This window comes from Athene noctua, chromosome 3 (assembly GCF_965140245.1).
Source record: "Athene noctua chromosome 3, bAthNoc1.hap1.1, whole genome shotgun sequence".
NCBI lineage: Eukaryota > Metazoa > Chordata > Aves > Strigiformes > Strigidae > Athene > Athene noctua.
The window spans coordinates 5519561-5535759 of NC_134039.1; the positions used below are offsets into that span (position 1 = coordinate 5519561).

A 16199-nucleotide genomic window follows, 5' to 3' on the forward strand; every position below is an offset into this window, starting at 1 on the left:
TTTAGAACTTTATAATTTGTTTCCAGTTGAAAGATGTGCTTCAGATATTGTCCTGAACAGGAACACTTTCAAAAATCATGGATTTAATGAGGTCATCCTGACTTACTCATTGCTGTGTTATGGCACGTGTATGTCCTTGTAATTCTCTTTATTAGCTCATTAATTCTGAAAGTTTAGCAACGATTTTTCAAGATGTGAAGCCAGTGAAATTCAACCAATTTGTAGCTTGTGAAGTGTATAGTTGAGCAAAAAGAAAGTATGTGCCAAAAATGAGTGTTATGAAATTTCTCTATAATTGTTTTGAAGATGTTTCCTAGCAACAGAGTCCTTTCTGTAATGATTTTTTAAACACCTCATGCTCATAGAAAGCTTAAAAAATTATGCTCTAGCATGGACTCCGGATGTAAGAAATTCAGGTACATTATTTCCTTTAAAAGAAATGAGTGCAGAAAATAATATTTGAAGCGGAAAGTCATCCTAATGGTTAGTGATGGAGCATATACAGCAGCTGCGTATAATGTCACCTGTCTTAAAGATGATTGGCGGTCTGCCCAGAAATAATTAATAAGCATCCATTTCTAGGAGAAAGAAGATATTACCAAGCTGGTGAAGGGATGCTATGATTTTGGTGCAGCAGCTGAACCTGTGGGAATTCAGTACTACTCTAACCATAGACCACCAGCACCCATTTCAACAGACCTAGGGCTTTATCCCTGTATGAACTGACATTTTTTTCTTTTTTTCCTCCTCACCTTTTGCTGGTGAGCTTTTATTAATGCTAAGCTTAGAAGTTCACAGTGGACTTAGAAACATCCTTCCATTTCATGCCCCAAGGCCTTCACCAGCCTTCCTGAGATAAACTTGCTGCTGCTCACCCCTTTGCTTCTGCCGTCTTCTTCCCATGGAAACAGTTAACCTGATAATGAGGTTTTCTGCTTTGGTCTGGTTTTACTCTAATAAGTGGCATGCTGTTATGTAGGGTACAGTCTAGAGTATGCATGCTTGAATTACTTAGAGTGCTTGATTTGTTGTTAACCTGGCAATTGGGAAGTTTGGAAGAATTCTCCAAAAATTATAGTTTAAAGGAAATATATATGCATCATTTCTTGTCCTGTAATTGTGGTAATCAACAATGTGCCTAAATAAAACCACAAAACAAACCCTGTGTTTCACTCCAGGAAGAGTGATACACACCATACCCTAAAATTCAGAAAACAGTTTCATTAATTACAAAATGATGTATCTTGGGAGAGTCTCTGGTGAACCATTGACTCTCCTACCTTGAATTATGGCTCCACTAATTGCCACACAGCTGTCCTTCCTAATTTGCCGTTAAGCCTAGTTTCTGATGTGGTTTGCTTTGGGTTTTTTGTTGTTTTGTTGTTTTTTTTTTTCCTTGCCAAGCGGTGCATTAAAGCAAAACCACTTTTATCCTGATCTTCTACACATGGATGCAAAACATACTTCAGTGTGATCTGAGTCAAGCTTGACAACGGAGAGCAATTTTGCACTGTGCTTGTTAAGTTAATAAACTTCAGGTGCCACAATGTTGTGGAATGGGTGTTAAAAGCATCCAGCTTCTACTAAGCGTTTCCCTCCAAGGCAAAAGCCAAGGGACGACGAGAAGATGCTTTCCAGTTGACGAGAGCCCTAAAAATCCTACCAGAGCATGAGCTGCTCTTCTCCTAGGTCAGTGCAGATCCTTGCAGCTATTTCTGGATATGGCTCTGAGACAAGAGAGGAACTGGAAGGGTCGAGAGCATCAGTTGTGGCCCTGCCGGCAGCATCTCCTGTCGCTCAGTGCTGAAGGCTGCAGCTCCACCGAAAGCGGTTGGCAGGAGGCAGAGCACGCTTGGAGGAGCCGCCTGTGCCAAGATGTGATTCTTTCTTTTGAGGTTTGGCTAGTGATGCAACTCCTGGAGGGCAGTTCTGCTGACGTGGCGAATACCAAACTGCTATTCAGAGCTGAACAGCTGATATAAATTGAAGATGAGAGCGCAGCGCTTTGCAGAATCCATGTGCTCAGCTCTCTGAGCCGTGTTTGAGGAGATAAGAAAACAGAGAAAGACTGAAGATGCCACTTCCACTAAGCTATACGTCTGTATCTTTTAAAATTAAAACTTCACTAGACTGTAGAAGGCCCACAAGACCTGGTAAATGTGCATTTGGAAATTTGAAAGGGCAGTACCCTCCCCATAATTCCTAACTGGCTTTGAAGCTGAGCACTACTGTATTATTTCTGTGATTAATGAGAACAGCTAAAGCCTAATAACATTATGGAACACAGTCATATCTCTCGCAGGCTTCCTTTCAGACAACTGAAGAGTTATTTACAGCTACTGTTAAAAATTCATTTCACAAGTCGGGCTCTGAATAGAGATTGAAAAGTTAGGAATTTGTATTTTACTGGAACTGTGCAGAAGCAGAAATTCCTTAGGAAGGCCAGTTTTCAGATTGGCTTCAAGAGAATATAGTAACTTGGTTTTGTTGTGCTGTCTTCCTGATTTTTAACTCTGAACAATTTCTGATTTGATAAACATCAGACGATTCCTTGTCATACGTTTCGTTTGACCAAGACCCGCTCCCCAGAAGTGCCAGGGAGAATCAAAACAACTACCTTAACTTCAAAGTCAGTTATTCAAAGTGGTGCCTTTGAAACTGTTTTGACATTTGGCTGCACACCCAGGTGCTGTGTTTTACAGCCTAAGCCAGTACATTCACATATACGGCAAAAGGAGAGCTGATAATCAGATCTAGTTGGAAAAATTCCAATATAACGATTGTCTGCTCCAGCACATTTCTGCCTCCCTCTGAAGGATCCGCAGCACCTGAACGTTGTGGCTCTGTGGGCAGTGCTGGCACCTTATGCCCCGAGACCCTCGACTGTTTGTCATAAGGAGGGAAAGGGACAAAATCAGCCCTCGAGTCTGCAAACATCCCCCCCACCTGGAGGGATGGAGCCAAGAGCTTTGGGGGTCCTTGCTGAGGATCCTTCACCTGCACATTAAGATAATTGTGGGTTTTTCTTGGGAGGGGCAAACTGAGTCAAAAGCTGAAATTGCAGGTGTTTGGCATAATTAAGAAGTTTTGGGGTTATTGTTGTCCCTTTTTTAAAAAAAAAAATTAAAGGGTTGTGGGGGTTGTTTTGCTCTTGGCACTGTGTTAGTCTTCCTGGAAGGGCACCACAGCTGAGAGCTGCTGGGTGTTCCCTACATCTTGCTGTGAATATACAGTGGTGTTTTTGAACACAAATACTGATAAAAATAATAATTGCAAATAACTAGAAAAGTCTTTTTCTAGGAATTACTGACTATCCACCCACAGGAGCAGAGTAATGCTGCACACAAGGGCTGAATAGAGCGTGACCATACAACGTACATGTGTATCTGCACGCATGCTCTTTCCTGATCTGTGTGACATCTATAAGAGGATAGAAGGTGGGTTTTTTACACCCTACCAGGCTGCTAACCCTTGTTTTTAACTCTAATGCTTATTGAAATTAGGGAGAAACGTACCACGTAACCGCAGTGCAAGCATGACTGTGTATTCAGGGTGACTTACTTCTGACTTACTTCAGGCTGACTTGTTTTTTAGCAGTGATCATGCAATTTGGGGCATACTGCTTCATCTCTTTTTTTCAAAATCCTGATAAAACTTTAATTGTCCTGTTATCCTCCCACATGTTTGTCTCTATAGCAGTTCTTAGGGATGGAAATGTACTTGCTACAAAAGTCAGAGGTGAATAAACCAGGAAGGGTGTATGCAATCTTTTTCCTTTGGGTCTGTTTCATGTGTGTTTCCTGAGATCTTTTTATGTATTAAGGAATTTCTTTTGTACTGGTGAGCATAAGAGATGATCAACAAGAATGCCCTCTTTTACTGGCTTTTGAAGAATTTCCACCATAGAGAGGAGAAGGAAAAAAAGGGAAGGAATTTAGCATGGCCAGCAGGGACAGGGAAGGGATCTGAGCCCTGGGCTCGGCACTGGTGAGGTCGCCCCTCGATTCCTGTGTTCAGTTTTGGGCCCCTCACTACAAAAAGTCCATTGAAGGACTCGAGCGTGGCCAGAGAAGGGCAGCGGAGCTGGGGCAGGGTCTGGAGCACAGGTCTGCTGGGGAGCGGCTGAGGGAACTGGGGGGGTTCAGTCTGGAGAAGAGGAGGCTGAGGGGAGACCTCCTGGCCCTCTGCAACTCCCTGCCAGGAGGGGGCAGAGAGGGGGGATGAGTCTCTGGAGCCAAGGCCCCAGCGCCAGGCCCCGAGGGAATGGCCTCAAGCTGCCCAGGGCAGGGTCAGGCTGGCTCTGAGGAAGGATTTCTGTGCAGAAGGGGCTGTTGGGCGTTGGAATGGGCTGCCCAGGGCAGGGGGGAGTCCCCGGGATCCCTGGAGGGGTTGAAGAGTCGGGCTGAGCCAGCGCTGAGGGATCTGGGGGAGTTGGGAACGGTCAGGGTGAGGTTCATGGTTGGGCTGGAGGAGCTTCAAGGTCTTCTCCAACCGACATGATTCTGGGATTCTGTGAATATCTTACTTTTTTTGGCCCTAAGCATTATGCTGTAGGAATTGCCTCAGCTTCTGCTAAACATGGTATTTTACCTTTCTGGTGAACAGCAGTAGTTCTTAATGTGTATGCAGCATCCCAGCATGAGGCTCGAGAGAAGCAAACCACTTGTGACAACAGAATCACTATTGGAACCTCATCTTGTGTCTCAGTGGTGGTAACACATCAAAGTTTTTGTGACCTCTTTCTTGGAGATCCTGAAAAGATAACTTTATTCCTAGTTAATGGTAGCTGTTTGGGTGGTTCGGGGGTTTTTTTGATCTTGGACTCTAGTTTTATTTTATATTTCTCTCTAAACTGTGCATCTACCAAAATAGGAAAATTAGAGTATTTTCCTTTGTTTCTATTAATAAATGCTGGCATGAAAACTTCGAGGGGGGTTATGTTTATATAGAGTATGTAGGAGTGATAACATGAGAGCAGTCCTGAATTACAACAACAAACCTAAGGGCAAAGACACGGGAAGTTCAAATAAGTGCCAAGACTTACCATCTACTCAATTTACAGGCCATTTTATGTGTTTCATGTTGCTCTAAGCTAGGATGATGTGGAAGAGAGCAGAAAGTCCCAGCATCTATAAAATCTCCAGACTGGTACCTGATGTTACACTCCCTGCCTTTCAATCTAATGCCTAGTGTGGTACACGATATGAATCCATTCCGTTCCCAAGCAGTAAATTGATCAATTTTTTTTTTTTTTTGATTTGTGATTTGTGAAAATTAAAACATATACATCTCTATATTCTTTCTACCTCTCAATTTTGGCAGTCATTTGTAAACTAACTTAGGAGTAGTCTTTGGCCACGTTCTAGGGTATCTGGGTCAGTGGCAGCAAACCAGGAAAAGAGTTGTCATGAGAGAAGATGCTAATTCGATAGTCACAGGTAAAGTATGCAAAGAGTGATTTCCAGCAGGGAAGCTGCCTCTTTCCTGGCTGGTCCTTCAGAGCCATTGATTTCACAGATCAAAGGCGATCTCTACCTAGAGTTTTATTGTCATTAACGTGCAGGATTTGCACGGAACGCATCTAGCTGCTGGAGGTGGTAAGAAATGACCTGTTTCAGTCACCTCTCATGTCTGCCCATCAGCTGGAAGGGAAAATGTATGATTGTTTTCTTAAACTTGAGAGCTAAATTAAGTTACTCTCCATAGCAGCTGGAGGACCTCTGAAAGATAAAACCGAAAAAGCGGCCAGACAGGGGCAGCTGGAGGCATTTGTTGAACGCTGGTTTAAGATATTTCATAGCAATGCCATAGAAGACTTGGAGGCTTAATTAGAAGTTGTTAACAAGTTGTAAATCTTTCTTAAAAATAACTCTTATTGTGACTTCCTGATTCTGCCTGTCCAGGTATAAGCAGTACCTGGACTACCTGTCCAGCTACAAGTATTTCATGGTATCTGAGAAATGGAGGGAATTCTGCTGTGATTGGCTTTTTATGTAATGCCATATTTTTCATAAATGAGATTTACAGAAAGTTTTACCTTTGGTCCCCCTTCCCCCCAATATCCTAAACCAAGTAGAAGCCTATGTATTGTAAATTGCTAGCTTGTGGCTCATTTTTTTTAATCAAATAGCAAATATTAAACAGATTTTTAAATTCTATATATGTTAGCTGCTGGCAAAAGAAGATTACAAATGCATGATATTTACAGGTTTGGTTTTGTTTTGTTGTTTTTTTCCAAGTAGCTATTCTGAAAGCTCGTTGTGATACTGTGGCACACTGAGTGTGTCACATAGGTGCACACAACTAATTACAAAAGCTGCCATACAGAAATCATTGTTCCTGCTATAAGGAATTAAGTAGAGCTAATTGGAATGTATTTTCTTCCAGATATGCATACTTTCACTATGAAAACTGCCTTCCAGCTACTGCTTTAAACAGTTGGGCTCTTCTGGTCAAGAATTGTCTTTCTGCTTTATGTTGGTGCAGACTTAAGTGATGGATTTGGCCCCATGGCTGCAATTTAGCAATGAGAATTGGAAAATAGAGGGGTTTTTAATCAGCTTTCTGCACCAAACAGATAAACTTCATGAGACAGGTTAACAGAATGAAAAACACTGTTTCTCTGAAGAAAAACGGAGTTTCATTTTCTGCCGGCCATAACGTCATCTCCTTTGGTTTTGGATTTGTGTGTCTTCTTAGCTGGGCTGAGAACTTCACCTTTTCACCCCGGAAAGGATAGTTTCACTTCTGTAAATGTGTCTATAAAGAAATCACAGTCCTAAATCACCTTGATTCATAGGGACGTCCTTTTCTTAGGTACTGAAGCCCAAATGGACACAGTACACCAAACTGTTATAAGGGAAGCTTCTTAAAATCACTGAAAAAATTATTAGCACCGATTACTTTTAAGTTGTTTCTCTTTCCTCCAAAAGGAGGCTACAAGTTAAAGGTCTTCCTTGGATAAAAGCACATTTATTCTTAATGAATACTTAGTGTACTTAGCTGCCCTATCTTTCCAATCTTTCCATTGTTTTCTTTGTCCTTTTTTCTTAAAATACTGGTAGATATGTGTTTGTGTAAATATTCTGCCTGCCAACTATATTTCTTCTTCCTTTCCTACTGGATGAGTCTACTAGTCAGACTGTAATTAAGAATGAAGGTTGAAGGGTGTGTAAGGTGGGAGAAACCGTACATCCTGTATCAGATATCTATAATATATTCTTCCATCTTTTTTTCCTCCTGGTGTCAGACAACAGCAATAACAAAGTGATAAACCCTTCATCTTGTCATCCTCCACCCTTCCATACGCATCACTTTGTTATGTATGGTCTTACCACTCCATCCCTCTATCAGCTGCTATCATCACAGCCATTATATCAGCCTCAAAATGTTAATCTGAAGCTCTGATGTTGTTGTGTTCGTTGCTTGCATCTTTCCACAGCACAGTGCCTTCCTTTTGAACAGTGCATGATGTGGGGTCGTGCTTCAGTACAGAGACATGCTAGCATAGATGAAGATTATAGCTGTTACTTGAGACAGGAGCCTCAAGGTAGCTCTTGTAACAGCAGCCATCAGCTTCGTATGATGCAGTGGTTTGTTATCCTGCCTTTCCACAAAGGGAGAAAGTGATCTAGGTGTAGCTATCAGGAAGAAACTGCTCATCCTTGCACCCCAGCAAACCAGGCTATCATAATTGGGCTGTGTGCTATAAACCCTATGTTACAAAGACACTGATGCATGGATTCAGTCCAGCCATCTTGGGATTGCTTGGGAAAAAAATTGCCTTTCTGTCTATCCACTTTTTGTGGGTGCAGCAGCACACGCCCATAATAAGGCAAAGTTCCTAACATAATTCAGGGCACTTGTGAAACACTGGAGGATGTAACAAATACTGTAAGCTACACGCAGACCAAACAAGTTTCATACACTTCATGTGAGGCCTGGAGTGCTGTCTGTGCCTCACTAGTACTTTGCAGGGCAGTGCCGCAATCGTCCTCTTGCTCCATGTTTCCACATGCAATGTGAAGGGTTCAACTTGATCCGGTATTTTCTTACCAACATGATGACATGGTGAAGCAACGCAACTAGGGAACCTGTTTCCAGCGTTTTCTTCTTCCTACAGCCTCCTGTGGCAATACTCCTTTTGTTACTGTATCTAGGCTGTGGAGGCCAAGTGAGGAAAAGGGTGTTGGGAGACCTGTATTCTGATGGTCTATAGCGTCAGCAGATGCTTCCCAGATGTTGGGAGTGGGTACTTCATCTTTCAGTGGTCTTGTTAGTGAAAGATACACCAGAAATTAGTTTCTCCTCTGGTGTGCTAAACCGCTGGCCACGGTGTGCAAGCCAAAATGAGTGTCCATGGATAGGGAGCTGTAACATTTTATCTCATTCCCGTGGAGATGAGTCTCATCCTCCTTTTGTCTGTTATTACTTCAGAAAACTGGTTATGTTCTGTACTTAACTGGTTCAGTTTCTGACCCTCTTATGTTTTTCTTCCACCTACTTTCTCCATCCTTTTCGCATCGAGCAGGCGTGATTGCCATCACTGCCATTTCTTTGCTGAAGGCCGAGAATATTGCCTTGACTAATAAAGCCTGTTAAACATGGCCAAGACCACCCGCAGCCTCTCAGGTGTCTATGAACTGGGTTTCCCCACCTCTCTGCTTTTGGGAGTGCAGCACAGAAGCGTTTGCATAAGGTCAGCAGAGGCTCTTCTCTGTGGGACTCTGCTGCAGACCATACTGGGAGCATCCTCACGTTGCATGAATGAGGCTGCCTTTACCCATGGAGACCACCTAGTCTGTGCAACAATGCCCATATAAATAAAGTAACGTCACCAGTCACTCTTGGCGTGTTGTTAGAGGGGCTGGGTGACAGGCAGGGGTGTAAAACTTCTGCCATCAAAGTTGGGTGCAACTGGTGGCAATTTAGTCGCTATGTAAAAACATGTTGGAGGATCCCCATGTGTGTGTGGTGAGTGTTCTCTTTATAGATCAGCCATTTCAGAGATAATCAGCAGTCAATTCTAAGAAGGAAAGGGTTTGGGGTTTCAGATAATTGAGCACAAGGCATAACAGGCAAGGAAGGTTCAGGTGAGTTGTGCCATCACGGCTTTCACATCAGACCAACAAAGTGTGCAGCTGGGTGTACAGGAGCAGAAAAGTGCCTATAGCCACCTGTGCAACAGGAGACAGCACTGATGCCACGTTAATAAACTTAAGGATATATCCTTGGAGTCGAGATTAACAGAGCTTTATTAAAATTATTGCATTTTTGCATGTATCCATGATCTTAAACTAAAGTTGAAGGCACATACATAATCTAAGCCTATTATTTCAAGAAGCTAAAATGACGGAAGCAATAGTATACAGTTTTTACATTTTCTGTTGGCTAAATTAATGTTTCATTAACATAGGAGATAGCAGAGAGTCTTCTTTTCTGTCTTATTAGCATTTTTCAAAGACTGCAGCTCATTATAGCATGTCTATTAAATGTCCTCCACCTTGCTACACCACAATACTTGCACTAGGAGATAACAAAAGCCTGCAGATAAATAAAGAGGCTGAATTTGTATGTGGATGAGCTGGGAGAAGCCAGAGCCCGAGCATTCCTTCCATGTTTTGATTTTCATGCCCAACTGAGGAGGAGGAGAGAACACGATGCAACTCAGATGTGGATGGCTGTGGAGCAGGCGGGAAATGTTTCCATCCCTTGTTCTGGGCCAGTACCCCCAGTTTTGCTCCTGATAATGTCTGTGTGTGCATGTGGGAGCTGAGCAGAACGAAAAGGAGTTGCTTCTATAAGTCCTCTTGTTCTTTTCCTTTTCTAAGCAAGCATTAGACAGGACGGTTTTCTGCTGTATTTTAAAACATGACAGAAAATGGCTCATCTCTGGGCAGTTTGTACAGAGGAAGGTGCAGTTGTTGAATGACTATTTGCTGCTCTTGCTAAAGAATTCAGGCTAATCAGTGTTCAGATCAGTGCTGGCTCTGAAAAATCAGTGAGGAAAAATCACTGGCCCATGAATTTGAGGAGGAAAACTGTTCTGGTTAAAGTAAACTGTTCAGACTGCTGCCCCACCTCCCCCAAGAAATAAGCAGAAGTGATAAATGTTAAAGGAAAACTTTCATTTTTAAATTTTAGGTAAAATATTTAGTCTCTTTTACCCACCCCCCCCAAAAAAAAAAAATCCATAAAATTGATAACAAAAACTGTCATAACTCTGAAATCATTGACATCACAGAGATCTTCATTTTTCACCAAGAAGCTTTCAGCAAAAATTTTTTGTTTACCTCTAATAGCACTTTCCTATCAACTTGAGTAAAAAATAGGGTGAAAGTCAGTAGATGCATCAGCTTACTCTTTACATTTAAGGTGCTTGAGATCCGTGCCAATGATGCCTTTAGAAGGGGGGTGTGTATATTGTGCTGTCTGCAACACATCGTGTCTGACAGTTAATATACCACGAGGAAACAACACTGCATGAGCAGCCCGCTTCACACAGGGAAAGTGGATTCTGATGAGGGCATCAGGGGCTAAATCTGGGATGTAGAGGTTGAAGGCTGGGGGTGTAGCTCCATGTTGCAGCCCTTCATCTGCTGCATCTGCCCATCCCTAGTAGTCCCCCAGGGGCCTCTTCCAACACAACATTTTAGGGTCATCTGCTTAGTAAGATCTTCCTTCTCCCTAGCCTTTGAGAGTCTTTTCATCACCCTGGAGTACTTAACCTACAGCACATAATTAAGATATTTTTGAGAGTATCTGTTTATTTTACAGAGATTGCAATGACAACTTAGATGCTTGTCTCTCTTGGCTTTGCAAGTGAAATTACGACTCTGAAATCCGCTCTGTAATCTACTTTGGTTTGCTTCTCAGTTTCTGCTTGAGGAGCATATACCTAGTCCTGTGGGAGCATCACAGGTTGGTCTGTCTACCTTCCACACCGGGACAATGCCATAGCTGCCCAAATCATCATCCAAGTTTTGCATTAAATCAAGCCTGTAGACCAGATTCATCCCAGTTGATGACAAGGAACACCAATTCTGTACTTCAGTCAGCTCTGAGAAAAATTTTTCTCACCTTAGGAAAATGTCCTATATAGCCAGTCAGCTGTTTTTGAAACATAGGCCTAACCCTCAGGGCTGGAAACATGTTTGTCTGCCAACTGAGAATCAGACCGTATGGCTCACTCCCTGTACCTGAATGATGTTTCATTACAGAGTGCATCACAGCTGTCTTTCTGCTCCTACACCCTTTTTCTTGCAAAACTTCGTTATATCTTCATCTTCCCCTCCCTTTTGCTTGGGATCCCTCCTGCTTTATTTTCAGAAGGGCACCAGTTCCTGAGAGCAGTCTGTTAAACCTAGGAAAAAGATCCTAGTTCAGTTTTGGTAAAGTATTGGTTTGGAATGGTTAAAACACTCTAATTTCTGCAGCTAAAACCAGGTCATATCCATCTAGGTTTGACTCAATCGCGAAGATACCTGTTTTCAGGTGAATCAATCTGAGGAGAGCCTCATCGTGAGGTCTGACCTGTAGTGACAAGGTTTAACATCCCTGTCACCATACCCTTGGTGTGACAGTAAATAGACGTTATCTTGGGCTTAATGCACTGACACCACTCACGCTGCTGGTAACTGGAATGCGGCCTTCAGAATGGGAGAACTCCCCCTAAATATATATATGTCAGAAATGAAACAAAACTTCGTTATGAAAAAAAAAAATCACCTAAATTCTAATAGTTTTACATTAAAATACCATAAACTTTGACAAAGGTAATGGACATGTTTTCAACATCCTCTAAATACCAAGATCGCTGAGTAAAACTGGGTTGTTTGAAAATCCCTTCTAGATGTTATTATAATTGCATCTTTTCTCCCAGATGTATTTCTCCTAACTGAGCTTCGTTTGTTTTCCCTGTGAGAATATTTCATTCCCATCCCATTGCCACTGCAAATACTGGTACCTCTATGGAAAAAATTCTTAGTGGGCAGAGTTTACCCAGGTAGTTACATGCTTTTCCTCATCAGAACATTTACTGGATTCAAATAAAACTGTGATTAAGCAAAAAGAACTTTTGTTATATAAACTTTCTCTGAATTGCTGGCAAAATCTATCCTGACAATGCAAAGAGGAGGTAACATCGCCACGACCCCACCACCCCCTAATTTGCTTGACAAACTCTTGGTAGAATCTGACAAGATTTTGTTTTGTGTGTGTGTGTGTGTGTCTTGGGTTTTTTTAACAAGCTTTGAGAAAATTTGCTTTTTGGTGTTGCTGGTGAAGAGGATGTGCTGACATTCAACAGGTAGGCCCAGGAAAAGACAGAGGCACGGAGTTCATTTTGACACCTTCGTCAAGTAACATAGTTTCATCTAGCTTGAAGTATGGTTTGAATAAAATCAGAAATAAAAATTACAGATCTTCCTGGTCAGGAAAAGAAATTGTCTCCCTGTTGCAAAGACCCATTTCCCTGAATGTAAAATAGCCAAAATAGTGATGTGCCACCCACAGCTCTTAAACCTTTTGCAGCCTGAAAAGCTGCACATAGTCACATTTGCGTTCTCTCTCTCAAATCATATCTGTTCCGGTTTTGTGCCTTGATATTTTTCACGCAGACCCAAAATGACTCTTCGTGCGTCCAAATCCATTGCTCTGCTTGACTTCAGGAGGATCAGTTTGCTCCAAGTCTGTTGCTTTTGTGACACTTGCTGGCGGAGGTGCTCTCTGTCCCTTGTGCAAGGAGATCGTTGTTAGATCAAAATGAAAACAATAAAAGACAGCGAAGAGGTGATGTCAGTTAGGGGTATGGCAGTGCTGCACAATGGGTGCCATGTGAGGGGATGTCACTGGGCTGGTTCTTCTGTCTGTGTCACAGCAGCGCCGTGGGATGTTAGGAGTTTAAATCTGCCAAGGTACATTCAACAGTGTCAGCTGGCAGCACTGCATGTGGGTTACGGGAGCAAAGTTAATTAAGAAATGAGCAGCACTGCCTAGAGCTGATTTTATCACTCCCGGTTTTGGAAGCAGCTTGGTCACAGCTAGACCAGGGCATCGCTGCATTCCTCTGCCGCAAGGTGGTCATTCCTCTGCTCCGTGGTCATTTCAGTGGGATGTAGCCATCGTTCTTGGCTTGGCTGGTGGTTCGGGTGCTACAAATGAAAGGGTTTGGTAAACACAGCTCTACAGAAAGCCAACTGTTTTGCTTTGGTGAGTGGATCGTGTCTTTAGAGTACTGGCTATATTGCGATAGCCTTTGGGCTTCTTTGTTCTTTTGTGGGGAGAAAGGATTGTCTTTTGGGGTTTGTTGTTTTCTTATATTAGTGGTTGGGTTTTTTTCTTAAAGAAACAAAGGAGTTTTGTGCGTAACAGAAGAGCGTTGTGTGAAGAGTGCTGTTAAGGATGGTAGATGTGGAATGACGTGTGCTGGCTATATTTTATTGTTTTGAAAACAAACATCCCCCTCCTTTCTAGCTGCAATCTGCTGATTCAGCTGAAGAAGCAAGGTCAGCTTTCATCCCTCTTCTCTGTTCCTTTCTTCCTATATTCCAGAACTATTTTAGAATATTACTTGTTCACTGCCAGAGATCTCTGTGATTTCCTTCTTAGCTCTGCAGTCACTCAGATCTCCTGGATCCTTCCTGCTACTTCTGCTTCACACCTGAAATGCTGGGGTTTCAACCCCAAGCCCCAAATTAAGGCTGACATATGGGTGATTCCCACAGCCCTTCCCAAAGGGGGGTGAGTTTCCCTTTAGGCTCCCCCCAGGGTGCTCCGGCCTGGCAGACAGAGCCATTGGGTAAAGGAGCCCCAGGTGTCTGCATTGAGTAACCCAAGGTCAGGTGTCCCACTGAGGGATCAAAGCTGGGACCCCTTGCAGGAGGGGCAGTGTCTGTGTGTGAGGTGGGTGCCCTGTGCAGAGTTCCCTGTTGGGGAAGGACCTCCTGCCTCCCTGGGACTGGGCTCCGCTCAGGTCTGGCTTTTGTAAGTGTGGGCTGTGTAGAGATTCAGTGTGTGGCTTCCTTGGTCTGATGTGTTTGGCTTGTTGACTCGATTGTCTCCCGTCCCTTCTATGAGAAACTGCATGTCACCATTTATTCCACCCATTGTTGGTTGTGTGGTGTTGTTGTTGGGGTCAGTGGGATTGATGTCAATTATGTATAATCTGACTTGTTTGTACCCCCAGTGCTCACCCATGTACTGACCTTTTTGTATCAAATGCAGTTTGGTTGTTGGTTCATCTTTATGCTAGGCCTGATAATTGGCAAAACAACACCCCACTGCATTTTGAGCTGGGGCAGATAAAAAAGCCTAATAGCTGGGGAAGAAGGAGGAAGGTTATAGGTATGCTGTGTGAGGAGGCAGAGTTACCAGCAGCAAGAGGACAGATTGAATGGCTGCATTTCTATTTGCATGCGAGATTTTAACACTGGCCGGTGACCCAACGGTTAACATGGTGGTTGTTCATGTGCAGTTAAACGGGACTTGCCGTCCCTTGTGTGTGAGGGACCACAGCTGATTCACTGCGGAGAATCACAGCAATTCAGCTGCTTTCGGTGACACGAGATTTCTGAAGAGCACAGCTGGTGCTCGGCAAAATGAGCACATCCGCTGCATGAGAAGAGAAAGATGTTCCCCGGCAGAAGACCACTTCACAGTGGGTCAAGGAGAACCTTGCTGAAGAGAAGGAAGTAACACCTTCAGTGCCACATGAGCTGTCTTGGGCAACAAAGATTTTAGGTAACCCCCCAATTAGACTGTTGCAACTGAAAACAGGCAAATCCACGCCTTTTTTTTTTTTTTTTTTTTTTTCCCAAGACTATTGCCAAAGACTGAAGAGAAGTTCATGGTGGTGACAAACGTCGGGTGGCTTGGAGATATGGTGTGAGTCCTTGGTTCCGGTCAAAGGAGCAGTCCTTCACTACTGACTGCATCAGAGCCAGGATTTTTATGTCTTTGTGTATTTCACCATCTGTTAATCTCAGGAAGGGACTGGAAGAGGAAGCATTGCAAATATTTTCAGTTACAGTTGAGTATTGTCCACAGGCAGCTGTAAGATCAGACCATTTTTCTCTCATGAACTTCCTGGTCGCTCGCAGCTTTGGTGGCAGGTGATCGATGACAATGTAGCTGGTATGGCAGCCAGATAAATGAGCAAATTTGGAAAGCTGCCTTGCCTGAACAGATGTTCCTTTGCACAAACAAATTTGGAAAGCCCCTTTGAACAGATAGTACGACCAGATCACCATGTTCAATGGCTTCAACTTTCATGTCAGAGAAATCAACATTTTTGAGATGGAAAAAAGTACTTTTTACTGTTGTTCTAATTTAATCAGTGAGAAATATAGTAAGCACCCAATTATTAAATCAGTAAAAGCGACAGGCCTGTCTTAGGGTTTTATCCTATTTCTATCCCTTTCCAAGCACAGCAAGAAGATTATTTTAATAGGGTAATGATTATTTTATTTTGTAGTGATATTTGGAATAGAGAAATTCAAAGAAAGATTAAGAATACATGCTCAGATGAAATGGTAAATGTTTTACTGTTATGAATTAAGTCAGTTTTTTGAGCTTTCCATTGTTTGAGGTATTCCTTTAAAAGCAGTCGTATGCTGTCTATCTCTGAAATACTAGTAAAAGTGAAACCTCACTGGCTTAAACATGCTGCCACTGAGCAAACCCTTGCAGTGAATCCTGACCAGCAGATCTCATCCCATGGATGTCTGGCGTGAGTGTAACCGTTGCTGATGCGCACGGAGAGTCCTGGACTCGAAATCTCCTGTGTGGATTGCTGTCGGCGAATGTGCTTGCTGAACACCTGGCCTGTGGAGGAGTTCCTCTGTTGTCTTAGGAATGGGGACAGAGCTCTGTCACTCCTCTTGTTGCATTTCTATGAGCTTATATGGTAGATGCTAGGCTTGAGAATAGTGGAGCGAGGTCCAAATGATTTACTTAAGGATTAAATATTTATATCAAAGAACTCCCTACTTAACTGTCCCCATGTAAAACCTTAAATGAATCTGGCCATTAACAAAAAAGGTTCCCTTAACACTGCCAAAAGATTGAAACCAGGGTTTTTTTAATATATACTTGGTGACAGAAAAAAAGCCTGGTTTCTCCAGCCTGTGAAGGCAGCCTGAGGCTTTTCACAGATTCTGCCAGATGTGTTATCCAGCAAATTCTTATTTCTAAATATATGT

General features: G+C 42.8%; 1 protein-coding gene across 5 annotated transcripts in view; it reads left to right on the forward strand.

Moving 5' to 3' along the window:
* The window catches only part of FAR2 (fatty acyl-CoA reductase 2), a 154272-nt gene that overhangs the window by 22762 nt on the left and 115311 nt on the right, over window positions 1–16199 (forward strand). The window contains exon 1 of one of the 5 annotated variants that reach the window (XM_074901819.1): window positions 13108–13209. The exons of the other annotated variants lie outside the window; for them this stretch is intronic. The gene's annotated coding sequence lies outside the window, so the exon portion shown is untranslated. Of the gene's footprint in view, window positions 1–13107; window positions 13210–16199 lie in introns of those variants that run through there. 5 annotated transcript variants of the gene reach the window in all.